The sequence below is a fragment of the Hibiscus syriacus genome, unplaced genomic scaffold, assembly GCF_006381635.1.
Source record: "Hibiscus syriacus cultivar Baekdansim isolate YM2019G1 unplaced genomic scaffold, ASM638163v2 tig00110945_pilon, whole genome shotgun sequence".
Taxonomy (NCBI): domain Eukaryota; kingdom Viridiplantae; phylum Streptophyta; class Magnoliopsida; order Malvales; family Malvaceae; genus Hibiscus; species Hibiscus syriacus.
This window is the reverse complement of record NW_024062926.1, coordinates 1,998,916-2,012,916: the sequence shown is the minus strand read 5'-3', so window position 1 is coordinate 2,012,916 and position 14,001 is coordinate 1,998,916.

Here is a 14,001-nt window from a genome sequence, read left to right as displayed (position 1 = left end):
ATTTTTTGTTTAGCCGGCGACAACACCATTCTTATTGTTGGTTGCCGACCGTCGATGACTATCTTGTTTTTTTATATTATGTCTTTTATCTTTTTTGCTTGAGTCTTTTTAATTTTGAATAAGATTCTCTATCCATGTGACAGAGATTTTCTTTGCTCTTATGACACGCATTTTCTCTGCTCTTGTGGCATAACCCTTATGGTTTGTTGGTATGTTTTTCACATACTTTTGCGGTCGTTTTGGTTCTCGTACTAAAACCATCACGACATTTATTTTATGATTGGTTAGTCGGTAATCACGTATAGTTAGATCCCTCTTTTGGTAAAAGGTTGTTGGCCAGCCTGCCATATTATTGGTTTGCTCTCTACTCTTTTATCACTTCATCAAACGTCTCATTCGACAGAGACAGAGTTTTTAGGAAGGTTATTGAGTTTTGATGTTGATCTTCATTCTCATTGAAAGATTTTAATTTTCTTTTTATCTTTGGTTTTAATTTTTTTACTTTTGTACGAGTATTTTGGTGATTATTGTCTCCAAGTTTCTCTTTATATTTTGGTACGTTATAATTTTTATTTATTCTTTTATTAATAAAATTCAGTTGTTATTGTTTAGAAAAATATTTAAACTAAAATCGATTCGAACAAAATAAAATTGAATGAAGTGACGACCACTGTTTGAATAAACTTTCCATATCTTCCATGTTGACCGTACCGGGCTCCCTTGTCGAGAGTCGAGTCTGTATTTAGGTTGATGGAGCTCATGCATCAAAAGAAAGAGAGTTTGTTCCAAAAATAGAGAAAAGGGTGGGCAACTTTGCACAGAAATTTTTCAAATAGTGGTAGGTGGACATAACTGCTACTATGTAGTAGGGATACCAAAATGCCAGGGACATGATAATAGCTAATATGTTGGTCCATTCTCACATATTAATGCAGAATTTTTACCCTCCTGCTTTTGATTCAATGTTTACTTCTCGTGGACCCAACAAGACATGTCCTTTACATCAATTGAATGCAGTGTTATACTTTAAAGTTTTTGTTATGAATGGATAAAACATTGAGAGTTAAAGTTTAAGATGATAATTTTAGTTTCAAGTAATGTGATAAATCCAAAAGTGTCAATTTTGGGATAAATCCTGTTGATGAAAAATTGAAGGAAGAGGACAGGGATGACAACTTTAGTGAGTGGGCATGCAGGGAAAACGATGTGGCAATTGCTGAGAGAGAGAGGCTTGGGGGTTAATGGCCATAGGTGGGTGATGATGGGGCAAAGGCAATTGACAGGTACATGTTAATGTCGACTTGCAACACTCTTTTTTTATTCACTGCCCCGAAGGTCCAAATCCTCTCTTTCTTAATCTTCTATCTCTCTCTGATTTATTCAATATTAAGTAAATTTTATTAAAAAGTCACCTTAAAAAATAAAAAAAAACCGATTTAATATCATTTTTCGATTATGTACTAAACTAGCACCTTTTCTAATAAAATAAGGGGAGCACATACTGTGAAACATGCCTTGCTGATGTGTAACAAAGGCGCACTTCAAGGGATGCGCTTTACGTTGATGTGGTGGCCATTGTGAAAGGTGCGTTGCAGGGGATACTTTTCGTGGAATTTTCACGCTAGTTGGAAGGCGCGTTGGAGGGGGCATGCCTTCTCTCCCGCTCATTGTTCCCGCCTAAATCCCCTCCCCCTTTCCCCATATCAACCCCTCTCATCTCTAAACTAATCACACACAAAATCTCTCTCAACTTTTTCTTTATAATTTTTTTAAGTTGGTTGGTCATCGATAAATTTTTTGAATGTATAAATTTGTTTTTATTCTTTTTAATATATTTATTGAATATTTTATTAATTAATTGTAATTACTATTTTTTTTGCAGTTATAAAATGGAAGGTGTTATGCTGTGATTGGATGCAAATCATATTTCGAGTCATTTTGCCAATATGATAAAAATATTAAATTATGTTATTTTAATTTTTAATATTTCGAGTCATTTTGGTGACTGTCTCATTCTTCTCCAATCGTGGGCGTGATATCGTATGTCTTTTTTATGTTTGATTGTGAATGAACAATTTGTTTTCCTGTTATTATTAAGGAAATTTCAGTAATGAATTTATTTATAAATAAATTTTTTTGATTATAGAATGAAACATATTTTTATATTTAAATAGGTGGTCATCAACAAGAAAAAATCATTATGATATCCCTGATGAATTATAAGATATTCAATTACTCATTGATCAAAAATCTGGTTTTGAGGTACGCTTTTAAAATTTATTTTTATTTAATTATCTTTATATAATTAAATCACATTTTAATTTTGATAAGAAAAATATATTTTTGTTTAGTTCCAATGGTTTCCCTATTTGAACGATGATATGAGGGCTTGCATCCCACCTCACTCGAGTGGGCAATTAGACGTATTATTGACGGTTATGTCTCTTATCTGTTATGCTATTGTTGAGCGGCATCCAATTGATCGTGTGCTTCGTCATTTTGGTTTCACACAATATATTCCTGAAAAACTTATAAATCTCGATAGTATGCATAACATTGATAGACAAGGAAAAAAGGATGTTAATTCGATGGTGAAACAGAAAGACTGGATAGTGATGTGGGAGAACCAGTATCAACGCATGCCCTTGGCAGTATGTTTTGGAAAGTGGTTCTTCGATTTCAAATGATTATACTGAATGGTTCAATAGAAACAGGAAGTCGTTCATACTTTCTAAGGAAGCATAATGGGGTAATTTATTGTCATTGAGAAAAATGTCCACGATCACAATATCTTTTTCCCCTGACTTGTGGGTGAAGAGTATATGATTCTGACTTGTCCTCAACAAAATCATCGAAACCATCACAACATCCACAATCATCGTCGATTATGAGCACCCTGAGTTACATCCCAAGCCCACCAATTTACATGACTACACCACTGGTTTAGATGCCACCGTCGTCGGTTCATATGCCACCATTGCAGGATTACATACCGAGCCCACATGGTTACATATTGAGCCCACATGGTTACATACCGAGCCCACAGGGTTTTATGACACCCCTTGAAGGATATTATATGCTTATGTCTATTGATCCAACATTTTCTTCATATGCTTCTTATCTAGCGGGTGGTGCTCATCCACAAACTTATCCGCCTTATTGTGGATCACAGACTTTGATGTCAGTTTTTTCACAATTTTTTCAGTTATCATTGAGTAATGAGATAATTTTTTTAGTTTTGGGCTAACCCGAGTTGGGCCTTGAATTAATTTCCTAGTTTATAAGAAGCTTTGACCCAAATTGAAATTAATTTAGGCTTGAGTTGAGTCTAATAGTTGTCAAATGAGATTTTTAATCTTAGGATGAAACTAGAGGGACCAAAGAATCAGTTATACCATTGTTCAAAAATAAAACTGAAAACCAATTAAGTTGGGTAATATCACGTCTGTTTTTCCCTTCTATTTTTTTGCCATACCAAGTTTTGTCTTATTCTCCCAAGATTTCTCCATCTTCTTCCTTAGCATCCTTAGTAAAATGTGGAAGCTTTATTTTCCTTCAAGAATTTTCAGCATAACTAAGGTAAGGAACGAAATCAGTAACTCGTGAGCTTTCTTTTAAGCTCTCAACTTCACCATTAAACCTTAGCTATCAAAATGTGGGCTTAGTAGGGGTTTTAGGAACCCAAGTGATTACAGTTCATTTTGAAGAGATTTAGACCTCTAGCAACATTTTAAATTCTCCTCTAATCATCCAAAAAACGTTAGTAACCATTGCTTTTGATTCTTGTATAGTAAGAGAGGTTGGAGAAAGTTCCAAAGCAAGGGGAAAGGAGAAATTTACCTTGGGTTGGGCCTTTGACACTTTCAGCAGCTTAGATACTTAGGTAACTCATTTTTAGTTCAACTATACTATATGTAGCTCATGTAAATGAGATTTGGTAGGTTGCATAAGCTTAAAGCATGTTCATGGTGATTTGCATTGTTTGAGTGTTTTCAACATGTTTATAGACTCTTTATGACCCTTAATATTACATAAAACACTTAATCATCAGTTGGGGACCTTAATGGGGCATTTGGGATAGAAAGATAAGATTTTCATGTTAAAACAGAGCACCCCATAACAATGGTATTGATACTGTTCTTCATTCAGAAAAATTAGATAATTTTAAAGGGGTAGTTTTGATACTCATTCATAGAGTATCGATGCTCCCCATAGGGGTATTTTTCAAAACATCGAAATGAAATTTGGTATCGATACTCAGTTAAGTACAATACCCCAATACCAGAGTATCAATACTCATCTTAGGGTATCAATACTGCCTTAACCATGTAGTCCACATCAATCAGGAGGTATCGATACCAATAGGTGGGTATTGATACCAAAGGTTTAGTATCGATACTAAAGGGTTAGTATCAGTACCCAAGAATAAATTTGGATAAATAATCAAAAGATTAAGGGATCAGATTTGAGGTACCCCATATACTCAGAATAATAGCAAATAAGACTTCAAGTGAAAATAGTAATTAAAATCAGAATAGTAGAAACAATAACAATTAAGATCACATAAAACTAGCCTTATTTGAAGCTTGGGAAACAACCAGGACACACGAGTTCCTCTTTAGCATGATATCAAAGTCAGTGGATGTCCAAGTCAGTGCCAAGGCACTCTAGTATCCAACTGGTTGCAGATGCCCCAAGACTCGATGAAGTAAATTGGCGGGTGTACATTTTTGATGTAGCTCCGGATCTTACCCTAGATACATGAGGACATATCAGAAAGGCTAGAGGGGTGTGTGAGCTCTGAGATACAGAGCCCTCAACTGCACCATGATACCTACTTAGTAGTTAAAATCAATAGCTTTGCATGTTCAGACCTATGCCACTACCTAACTCATTTAGTGAATGCATGTAGTGTAGTACAATTATTAGTGAGGCACTGAGCTCGTAATCTCATCGTTCGGAATATGTTTTCCTGTGTAGGTTCTTAGGTGTAGTTCATGGAAAGCTATCGTCACTAGATATTCCAGTGCAACAGTTCAGACCAACAAAGACCATCAAAGTATGTATTGAGTCTGCTCTAGAGGACATGTACTATTTATGGACCCTTATGTGTATTTAGTCGTAACTTTGATTTGTACTCAGTACTATATTATTTTGGTTATATTTTGGGAGCTCCATATTATTTTGTAAACTCAGACTATTATCACGATTTATTTATTTTAATATGGATGATATATTTTTAGTGGTTTATAAAGTAAATTTTTAAGAAAATTTTTGGGTCACTATTTTGGTAGTCCCATGTAACATTGTAATCCATGGATCTATGAGTTGAGCTAGATTAAGGTGTTACAGTTAGTGGTATCATATCATCTAGGTTTAGTCGTTCCTAAGACCCGCGAGTTAGTGTAAGTTAGCGTACGTATATGTATATGCCTCTAAGGAGTCAAGAGTATTATAAGAACTAGAATGACGATGATGACCCCCTTTTCTTTCTAATTTTAGATAGAGCTCATGGAAGACGATCTAGTGCATATTTAAGATGGTAGAGATAAAAGTCATGCCTCGTTAGCCTCATATACCGATGATGAGTTTATCCCGAATACCTCTCAGCAGGAGGCTCTAGTAGAAACGGGGGTTGAGGAGGCGACCTTTTTCAGGGAACTCACCTTCATACTTAGACAGATAGCTAGGTCCATCCCTAGTTCTTTAGCTGCATCACCTCCCCCACCAATACCCCCAGCTCAGCCAGTGACTATACCTCATGAGTCCCCAATAGAGCGACTCCGCAAATATAAGACCACTGAGTACTTTGGTTCAAAGGATGACGATCACTTAACAACAGACCAATGTCTCAGAGAAGCATTCCACACCCTCAGACAGTTTCATCTTACCCAACGGGTAACCTAGAGTGTGTCACTGCCCTGTTTAAGGGTGACACAATAGATTGGTAGGAGACTATTGAGATAGAGATGGAGCCAGAGAGGTCGACACAGGAGTATTTCATCATAGAGTTAAGACAGAAGTACGTCTGGCAAACCCACATCGATGACTTGATGGAGCAGTTTTTGCACTTGACTTAGGGTGATCGCTTTGTGATGGAGTATAAGCGAGAGTTTCTTAAGCTTAGAAAATATACTACAAAGTTGATTCCAAAGAAGAGCATCGCTGCTGCAAGTTTAGAGATGTCATTCGTTGTGACATTTTAACACATCTCGTAGTCGATCCACCCAGGGTATTCGCTCAGCTGACCCACTAGAAGAAAGTGATGAAGAGGGTTTTGGATAGGCAAGCCAGGTAGACCAGTGAGATTATGGGATATACTAAGAGAACCTCTAAGCCAGTAAGGCCATCTCATATTCTGGCCAAGAGGTCCAGAGACAATCAGGGTTTATCAAGATCCCCAACAACGCTGTCAAGGAAGACTGGGCAGAGTTCTGACCGATGAGGTATGTCCGATTCCAAGAGGAGACCACTGAACTTAGAATATGAGGGTGGTGTTAGTGAGTCAACCAAAGTCTTCACTCACCCTATTTGTGCTCAGTGTGAGAAGATGTACCTAGGGACGTGCTAGCAGGGTTCAAGGGGTTGTAACAATTATGGCTCCCTGAACCACTTCATCAAAGAATTCCATGAGCTTAGGGTGCAACATCAGTAGTGACTCAACGATTGAAACTGTCAGTGCAAAGGGGCTGAGGGCCAGCAAGAGGTGGCAATATAGTGTCCAGGTAACACAGCCAAGGAACATCTAGATCGGTGGTTAGTATAGAACCTAGAGTAGCTTCTAGACAGTATGCGGTGCGAGCCCAAGAGAAGGTTGATACGAAAGATGTGATATTAGGTACATTTACTATTTTTTCATTCCAGTTACCGCATTTATAGACCCTGATTCCATCTATTCCTTCATATGCTCTGAATTAGTTCAAGAAATAGAAATCCTGGAAGAGGATCTTAAGATAGGTGTTTGAGTATCAAGCCCCTTAAGTTTAGGCGTCCTTGTGGAAAAAACTTTCAGACGATGCCTAGTGAGAATTCAAGATCAGAACTTCCCAGCAGATTTAATGGAGTTACCCTTTAGGGAGTTTGACATGATTTTAGGGATAAATTGGTTATCCGACCATGATGCCAGTTTGAGGTACAAAGCCATGCATCTTAAACTCAAAAATATTGATGTGACCAAGTTAGTAATTACCAGCGAAGGATCCCACCATACAAGGATACTATCAGATTTGAAAGCCTAAAGGATGATCGACAATTGGTGTGAGGCCTTCTTGGCTCGCATGGTCGACACTCGAATTTCAATATCTACACTCGAGGATATCTGAATAGTGCGAGATTTCTCGATATATTCCTAGATTCAGGAGTTTGACATTAAGGTAACGATTGGTTCAGCTCCGGTGTCCATTGCTCCCTATTGCATAACACCGACAGAATAAAAGGAGTTAAAGGCTTAGATTCAGGAGTTACTAGAGAAAGAGTTCATTTAACTGAGTATCTCTCTTTGGGGAGTGTCAGACTTGTTCGTTAAGAAGAAAGATGGGTTGATGAGGCTGTGCATCGACTATAGGGAGTTGAATAAGTTAACCATTAAGAATTGTTACCCACTCACTAGGATAGACGACCTCTTCGACCAGGTGAGACAAGCATGCATATTCTCTAAGATTGATTCACGATTAGTCTATTATCAGTTAAAAGTAAAGGATGAGAATGTGGCAAAGATAACTTTTAGAAAAAAATACGATCATTATGAGTTCTTGGTGATGCCGTTTGGACTCACCATAGCTCCGGTGACATTTATGAACCTAATAAACTGAGTATTCCACCCGTATTTAGATCTGTTTGTGGTGGTGCTTATAGATGACATTATTTGTGATGCATGATAATGAGGTTGCGTGGTGTAACAAATTCTATCATTTCAGACAGATATCTTCAATTCACTTTCCGCTTTTAGAAAACCCTTCATGAGTCCCTAGGCACCAGACTACATTTGAGCACAACTTTTCATCCTCAGACAGATGGCCAGTCAGAGCGAGTTATCTAGGTTCTTGAGGACATGCTCATGTATACTATCATCGATTTAGAGGGTAGTTAGGAGGATCAATTGCCTTTAGTGGAGTTTGCATACAACAATAGTTTTCAGTCAAGCATTTAGATATCTTTGTATGAGGCCCTGTATGGGCGCAAGTGTAAGACTCTGCTATGCTGGATAGAGCTCAGTGAGGGTAAAATAGTAGGCCCGGACATAATTAGAGATACAGAGAAGAAGGTTTGATTAATTCAGAGCTGGCTAAAGGAAGCTACATACAGGAAGATGTCTTTCATAAATTTTAAGCTTAAAGGAAGCTATATAGTAAGTTTCCCCTTGGAATAAAGTACTCTACTTTGGGCATAAGGGAAAGTTGACTCCGCACTTTATAGGACCCTATGAGGTACTTGAGAGAGTAAAAATAGTGTCTTATAGGTTATCCTTACCAATAGAGTTGGAGCACATTCACAATGTGTTCCATGTATCCATGCTCAGGAAATACTGCTTTGATCCTTTGTACGTCATACCCTTAGAGCAGATTAAGGTCATCCCAGATATGACCTATACAGAAGAACAGTCAGAATCTTAGCAACCGAAGTAAAAGTGTTAAGGAACAAGAGGATTCATTTGGTAAATATGCAATTGAGGAACCATGGCGTCGAGGAAGCAACTTGGGAAGCTGAGGAGAACATACAACTTCAATATCCTCACCTATTCTATCCAGGTAAATTTTGAGGATGAAATTATAATTAGAAGGGGAGAGTTGTAACACCCCAGATTTCAGGTTAAGAGTTTTGGGTTAATCCTATTTGGGATTTGAATTAATTTCTTAGTTTATAAGAAGCTTTGGACCAAATTTAAATGAATTTAGTCTTGAGTTGAGCCCAATAGTTGTCAAATGAGACATTTTTAATCTCAGTATGAAATTTGATGGACTAAGGAAGCAATTATACCATTGTTAAAAATAAAGCTAAAAACCAATTAAGTTGGTTGATATCACTTTTGTTTTCTCTTCTCTTTTTCACTATACCATGTTTGTCATCTTCTCCCAAATATTTTGCATTTTCTTCCTTAGCATCCTTAGTAAAAGGTGGAAGGTTTATTTTCCTTCAAGAATTTTTAGCATAACCAAGGTAAGAAGAAATAAGTAATTCGTGAGCTTTCTTTTAAGCTATCAACTTCACCATTCCACCTTAGCTATCAAAATATGAGCTTAGTGGGGGTTTTAGAAACCTAAGTGATTTTTCATTTTGGGGAGATTTAAACCTTTAGTAACATTTTAAATTCTCCTCTAATCATCCCAGCAACGTTAGTAACCCTTGCTTTTGATTCTTGTCTAGTAAGAGAGGTTAGAGAAAACTCCAAAGCAAGGGGAAAGGAGAAACTTACCTTGGGTAGAGCCTTTGACACTTCCAGCATCTTATACACTCAAGTAACTCACTTTTAACTCAACTATACCATATGCAGCTCATGTAGATGAGATTTGGTAGGTTGTACAAGCTTGAAGCATGTTCATGGTGATTTGCATTGTTTGGGGTTTTTCAGCATGTTTATAGACTCTTTATGACCACTAATATTAAATAAAACACTTAATCATCAGTTGGAAACCTCAATGGGGACTTTGGGATAAAAACATAAGATTTTTTGTGTTAAAACAGAGAACCTCGTAGCGAAGGTATAGATAATGTAAAAACAATATCGATATTGATCTTCATTCAAGCAAAAATTAGACAATTTTAAATGGGTAGCATCGATACTCATTCGTAGAGTATCGATACCAGGGCAGGAGTATTGATACTCCCCATAGGGGTATCGATATTGGGGTATTTTTGAAAACATCGAACATAAATTTGGTATCGATACCTAGTCAAGTATCGATACCTCAGTACCAGAGTATTGATACTCATCCTAGGGTATCGATACTGCCTTAACCATGTAGTCCACATCAGTCAGGGGTATCAATACCATTAGGTGGGTATCGATACCGAGGGGTAATTGTTGATACCCACGAACAGATTTGGATAAATAATCGAAGGATTAAGGGATCAGATTCGAGGTACCCCAATACTTAAAATAATAGAAAATAAAACTTCAAACGAGAATAGTAATTAAAATCATAACAGAAGAAACAATAACAACTAGGATCACATAAAACTAGCCTTGTCTAAAGCTCGGGAAACAGTCAGGGCATCTGAGTTCCTCTTTAGCAGAATACGTCAGTGGATATCCAAGTCAGTGCCAAGGCACTCTAGTAGTCAACTGGGCAAAGATGCTCCAATACTCGATGGAGTAAGTTGGAGGGTGTATGTTTTCAAAATAGCTTCAGATCTCACCCTAGATACATGAGGGCATCTTAGAAAGGATAGAGGGGTGTGTGAGCTCTGAGATATAGAACCCTCAGCTGCACCATGATACTTACTTTGTAGTTAAAGTTAGTGGCTTTGCATGTTTAGAATTGTGCCACTAGCTAATTCATTTAGTGAATGCATGTAGTATAGTACAATTATTAGTGAGACACCGAGCTTGTAAGCTCAACGTTTGAAATATGTTTCTGTGTGCAGTTTCTTAGGGTTAGTTCGTGGGGATTTATCGTCACTACACATTCCAGTGCAACAGTTCAGACCAGTAGATACCATCAGAGTACGTCTTGAGTCATCATTAGAGGGCATGTACTATTGATGGACCCTTTTGTGTATTCAGTTGCAACTTTGATTTGTTATTGATACTATATTATTTTGGTTATATTTTGTGAGCTCCCCATCATTTTGTAAACTCAAACTATTATCACATTTTATTTTTATTACTACGGATGATCTATTTTCAATGGTCTATAAAGAAGTTTTTAATGAAAATTTTTGGGTCACTATTTCGATAGTACCGTGTAATATTGTAATCCATGGATCTTCTAATCGAATTGGATTAGTATGTTACAAGAGTGAAGAGGAAGACCAACCTAGACGAAGAAACCCTCATCGAAATAAACAACCACACCCTATGGAATTCATTAAAAAAGAAGACATCGTTAGATTTTAATTAATTGTAATATTTTTATGCAATGTTTTTAATATTTATTTATGTTTAATGAAATATTTTTAAGTGAATCTTGTTTTTATTTAATTTTATGTAGTTTTTGATAAACTTAAATGAATTATGTTTTTTTATATTTTATTTTCATATTAAATTTATTTGTTTTTCTTTAATGTTATGTAGTTTTGATAAACTTAATGTTTAATGTTATCTAGTTTTTTGCTTTTTTATTATTTTTTTACTTTTATATTTTGTTTTTATTATGTTTTGACAAAAAAAGAAGGCTTGTCCCAAAAGAAGCACTTTCACCATTTTTAGAGAATCCCTATCATGTCATAGTGTCTCATCACATCAAACATAAGGGGTTGACGTGAATAATTCCCTAACTAGGAACAAAAATATGCTTAAAATCTATGACAAAAAAAGGGAAGGTTCGTCCCACAAGAAGCGATTTCACCTTTTTCAGATAATCTCTGTCATGTCATAGTGTCTCATCCCATCAAATATAAGAGGGGTTGAAGTGAATAGTTCCCCGACTTGGAACATCATATTTGCATATTATTGACTGAAAGATGCAAAGAAAAATCTAACAAGAAGAGAATGCTCGTCCCACAAGAAATATTTTCACCTTTTTTCTGAGAATCTTTGCCATGTCATAATGTCTCATCTCATTACACGTAAAAGGGGTTGACGTGAATAGTTCCCCTACTAGGAACATTATCTATTCATTTTAATACTAAACTCCTTAAACTCTCAAACTATCAAACTTTGAAACTCTCACTCTCATCTATAAGAAAATGTGTCGTATTTCTGTTGTTGTTTATTATGATGGACAAATTCAGCAATCTGAAGTGGGAGTTATTTTTAATCAGATTATTGTATCCCTTAAACCTTTAAGAGAAACATAATTCTTGAGGAGTTAATCACAAAAGTTTCCTTAAAAGTTTGTGTTGGAAGTACTAGAAGAACATCTTCACTTCAGTACCGACTTGTAACTCCCATAACTTGTATACGTCTCAAAGTACGAGTTATAGAAGTTACATAAACCTTTCAAACATTCCTTGATCATAAATGCTTAAAATTTTGTTTCATTTTAAAACATCCCTTTAAACAATTTAAAATCTTTTTTATTTAGCATGCATTTTCATAAAATAATAATTTGTCATTCCAAAACAATGATGATTTTATACAGCAATTGGGTAGTTCCGTGTTATTTCATAACTATATAAAGCTGCCTAAATACTATTTAATTTAAAAACCATTTAAAACATAACGTTTATACTATTTATTCATAAATATAATTATAACTAGAATTATCCAAAAATAAAAATAATCCTAGTTTACTATTACATACATTTTTAAAATAAATTCAATAAAGCATACCATCCGGTGTAATGTAAATGCCACTAATAAGTAAAAAATAGGATGTCTTATTGATTTTAAGGTAGGTTTTACTTCCAAAAGATGCTCAGAAAGCTCCTCACTTCATGTCATTTTTTATATTCGAACCTATGCATGAAAATCATCATGTGCTAAGTAAAACTTAGTGAGGTAACAACATAACTAAAGTGATATAAAAATAAATTTCGTAAAGTATTATAAAATAAAACTATTATTTAAATAAAAACATTAAAACTTTCAAAACGAGCTATTCAAATTGATTTCCCCTTGAAAATATGAAAATCATTCTCTCATGATTTTATCAAAAATCATGTAAATCAACATCAAATATCATAAATAATTCATATTCCTTTCATTCGTACATATTTAAGAACTTTTATTTAATTTTCATATTCTTTTATTTTATAATCCTGTCATAACTTTCATATTTATTTGTATAGCCCAATGTATATGTAAGAGAATACAAGTTACGCGAGTAGAACATAAGGTGCGCACTAGGCACATCACGTTGCCAATCATAATTGAAACATATAATGCACTCCAAGGGCAATCATAACATGAGCACCAATGGTATGGATCATAATGTAAACGAATGTACCATAATTGAACTGGAAAGTACTCAACTTAATGGCATGTCAAATGTACATACGACTCTCAATGCAACATACAATGGGCTTATATATCACAATAGAATTATTTATTAATCAATATCGATAATCATAAAAGTTTAAAATTCATAATCATAAAAATCGTACTTGGACAATTCATAGCCTAAATCATTCATAAAACTTGATAAAAAATATTATGAAAATATTCCATAATTATAAATTATACAGCAAAATAAAATGAGGTTGACTTATCGCACGACGTCCTCGATCATAATAATTAAATAAATAAATTGCTCTCACTTTAACACTTTACTTATAAATCAAAATATAAGCCTCACTAAACTTTAGGTTTAATCCTCTGTTTTCGATTATTTCGACTACAAAGTCTATCGAAATTTCATACTCTAGTAGTTTGCACTACCTTTAAAGAAGTATTATTATGTATTATTCTACACACTTAAAAATTATTCTGTTTATACCAATGGAAACTAGACTCGAATATGAATATAACCATATAAGGAGCTTATCTTAGTTCAACTGGTACAATATATAGAGAATTTCAAAGCTGACTCACTGAAACTGTTTTGAGAAGAATCTGCTGCCCTGTTTTCTGACCTATCCTTGATTAAAAATTCATATCTTTTTATGTACACCTTGAAATTAGTAGCCGTTTGTTTTAAATGATACAATACTGACATAAAAATCCAATGGTATAGATATCATTCTCTAATCATTTATGTATAATTTATGGTGAATTTCTAAACTTAATGCTCAAATCATAATTTCTAGGCAGCTTTCCTTAATTAACAACCTTAACTTATTCCTTTATTTTATTATCTTATCAAATGAACATATAGGCTTGAATCACAATTCACATAACATTAGGAGTCACTTCTTACCGTAAATACAAAAAAATGCACTCACCTTTGCCTCGCTAACGAA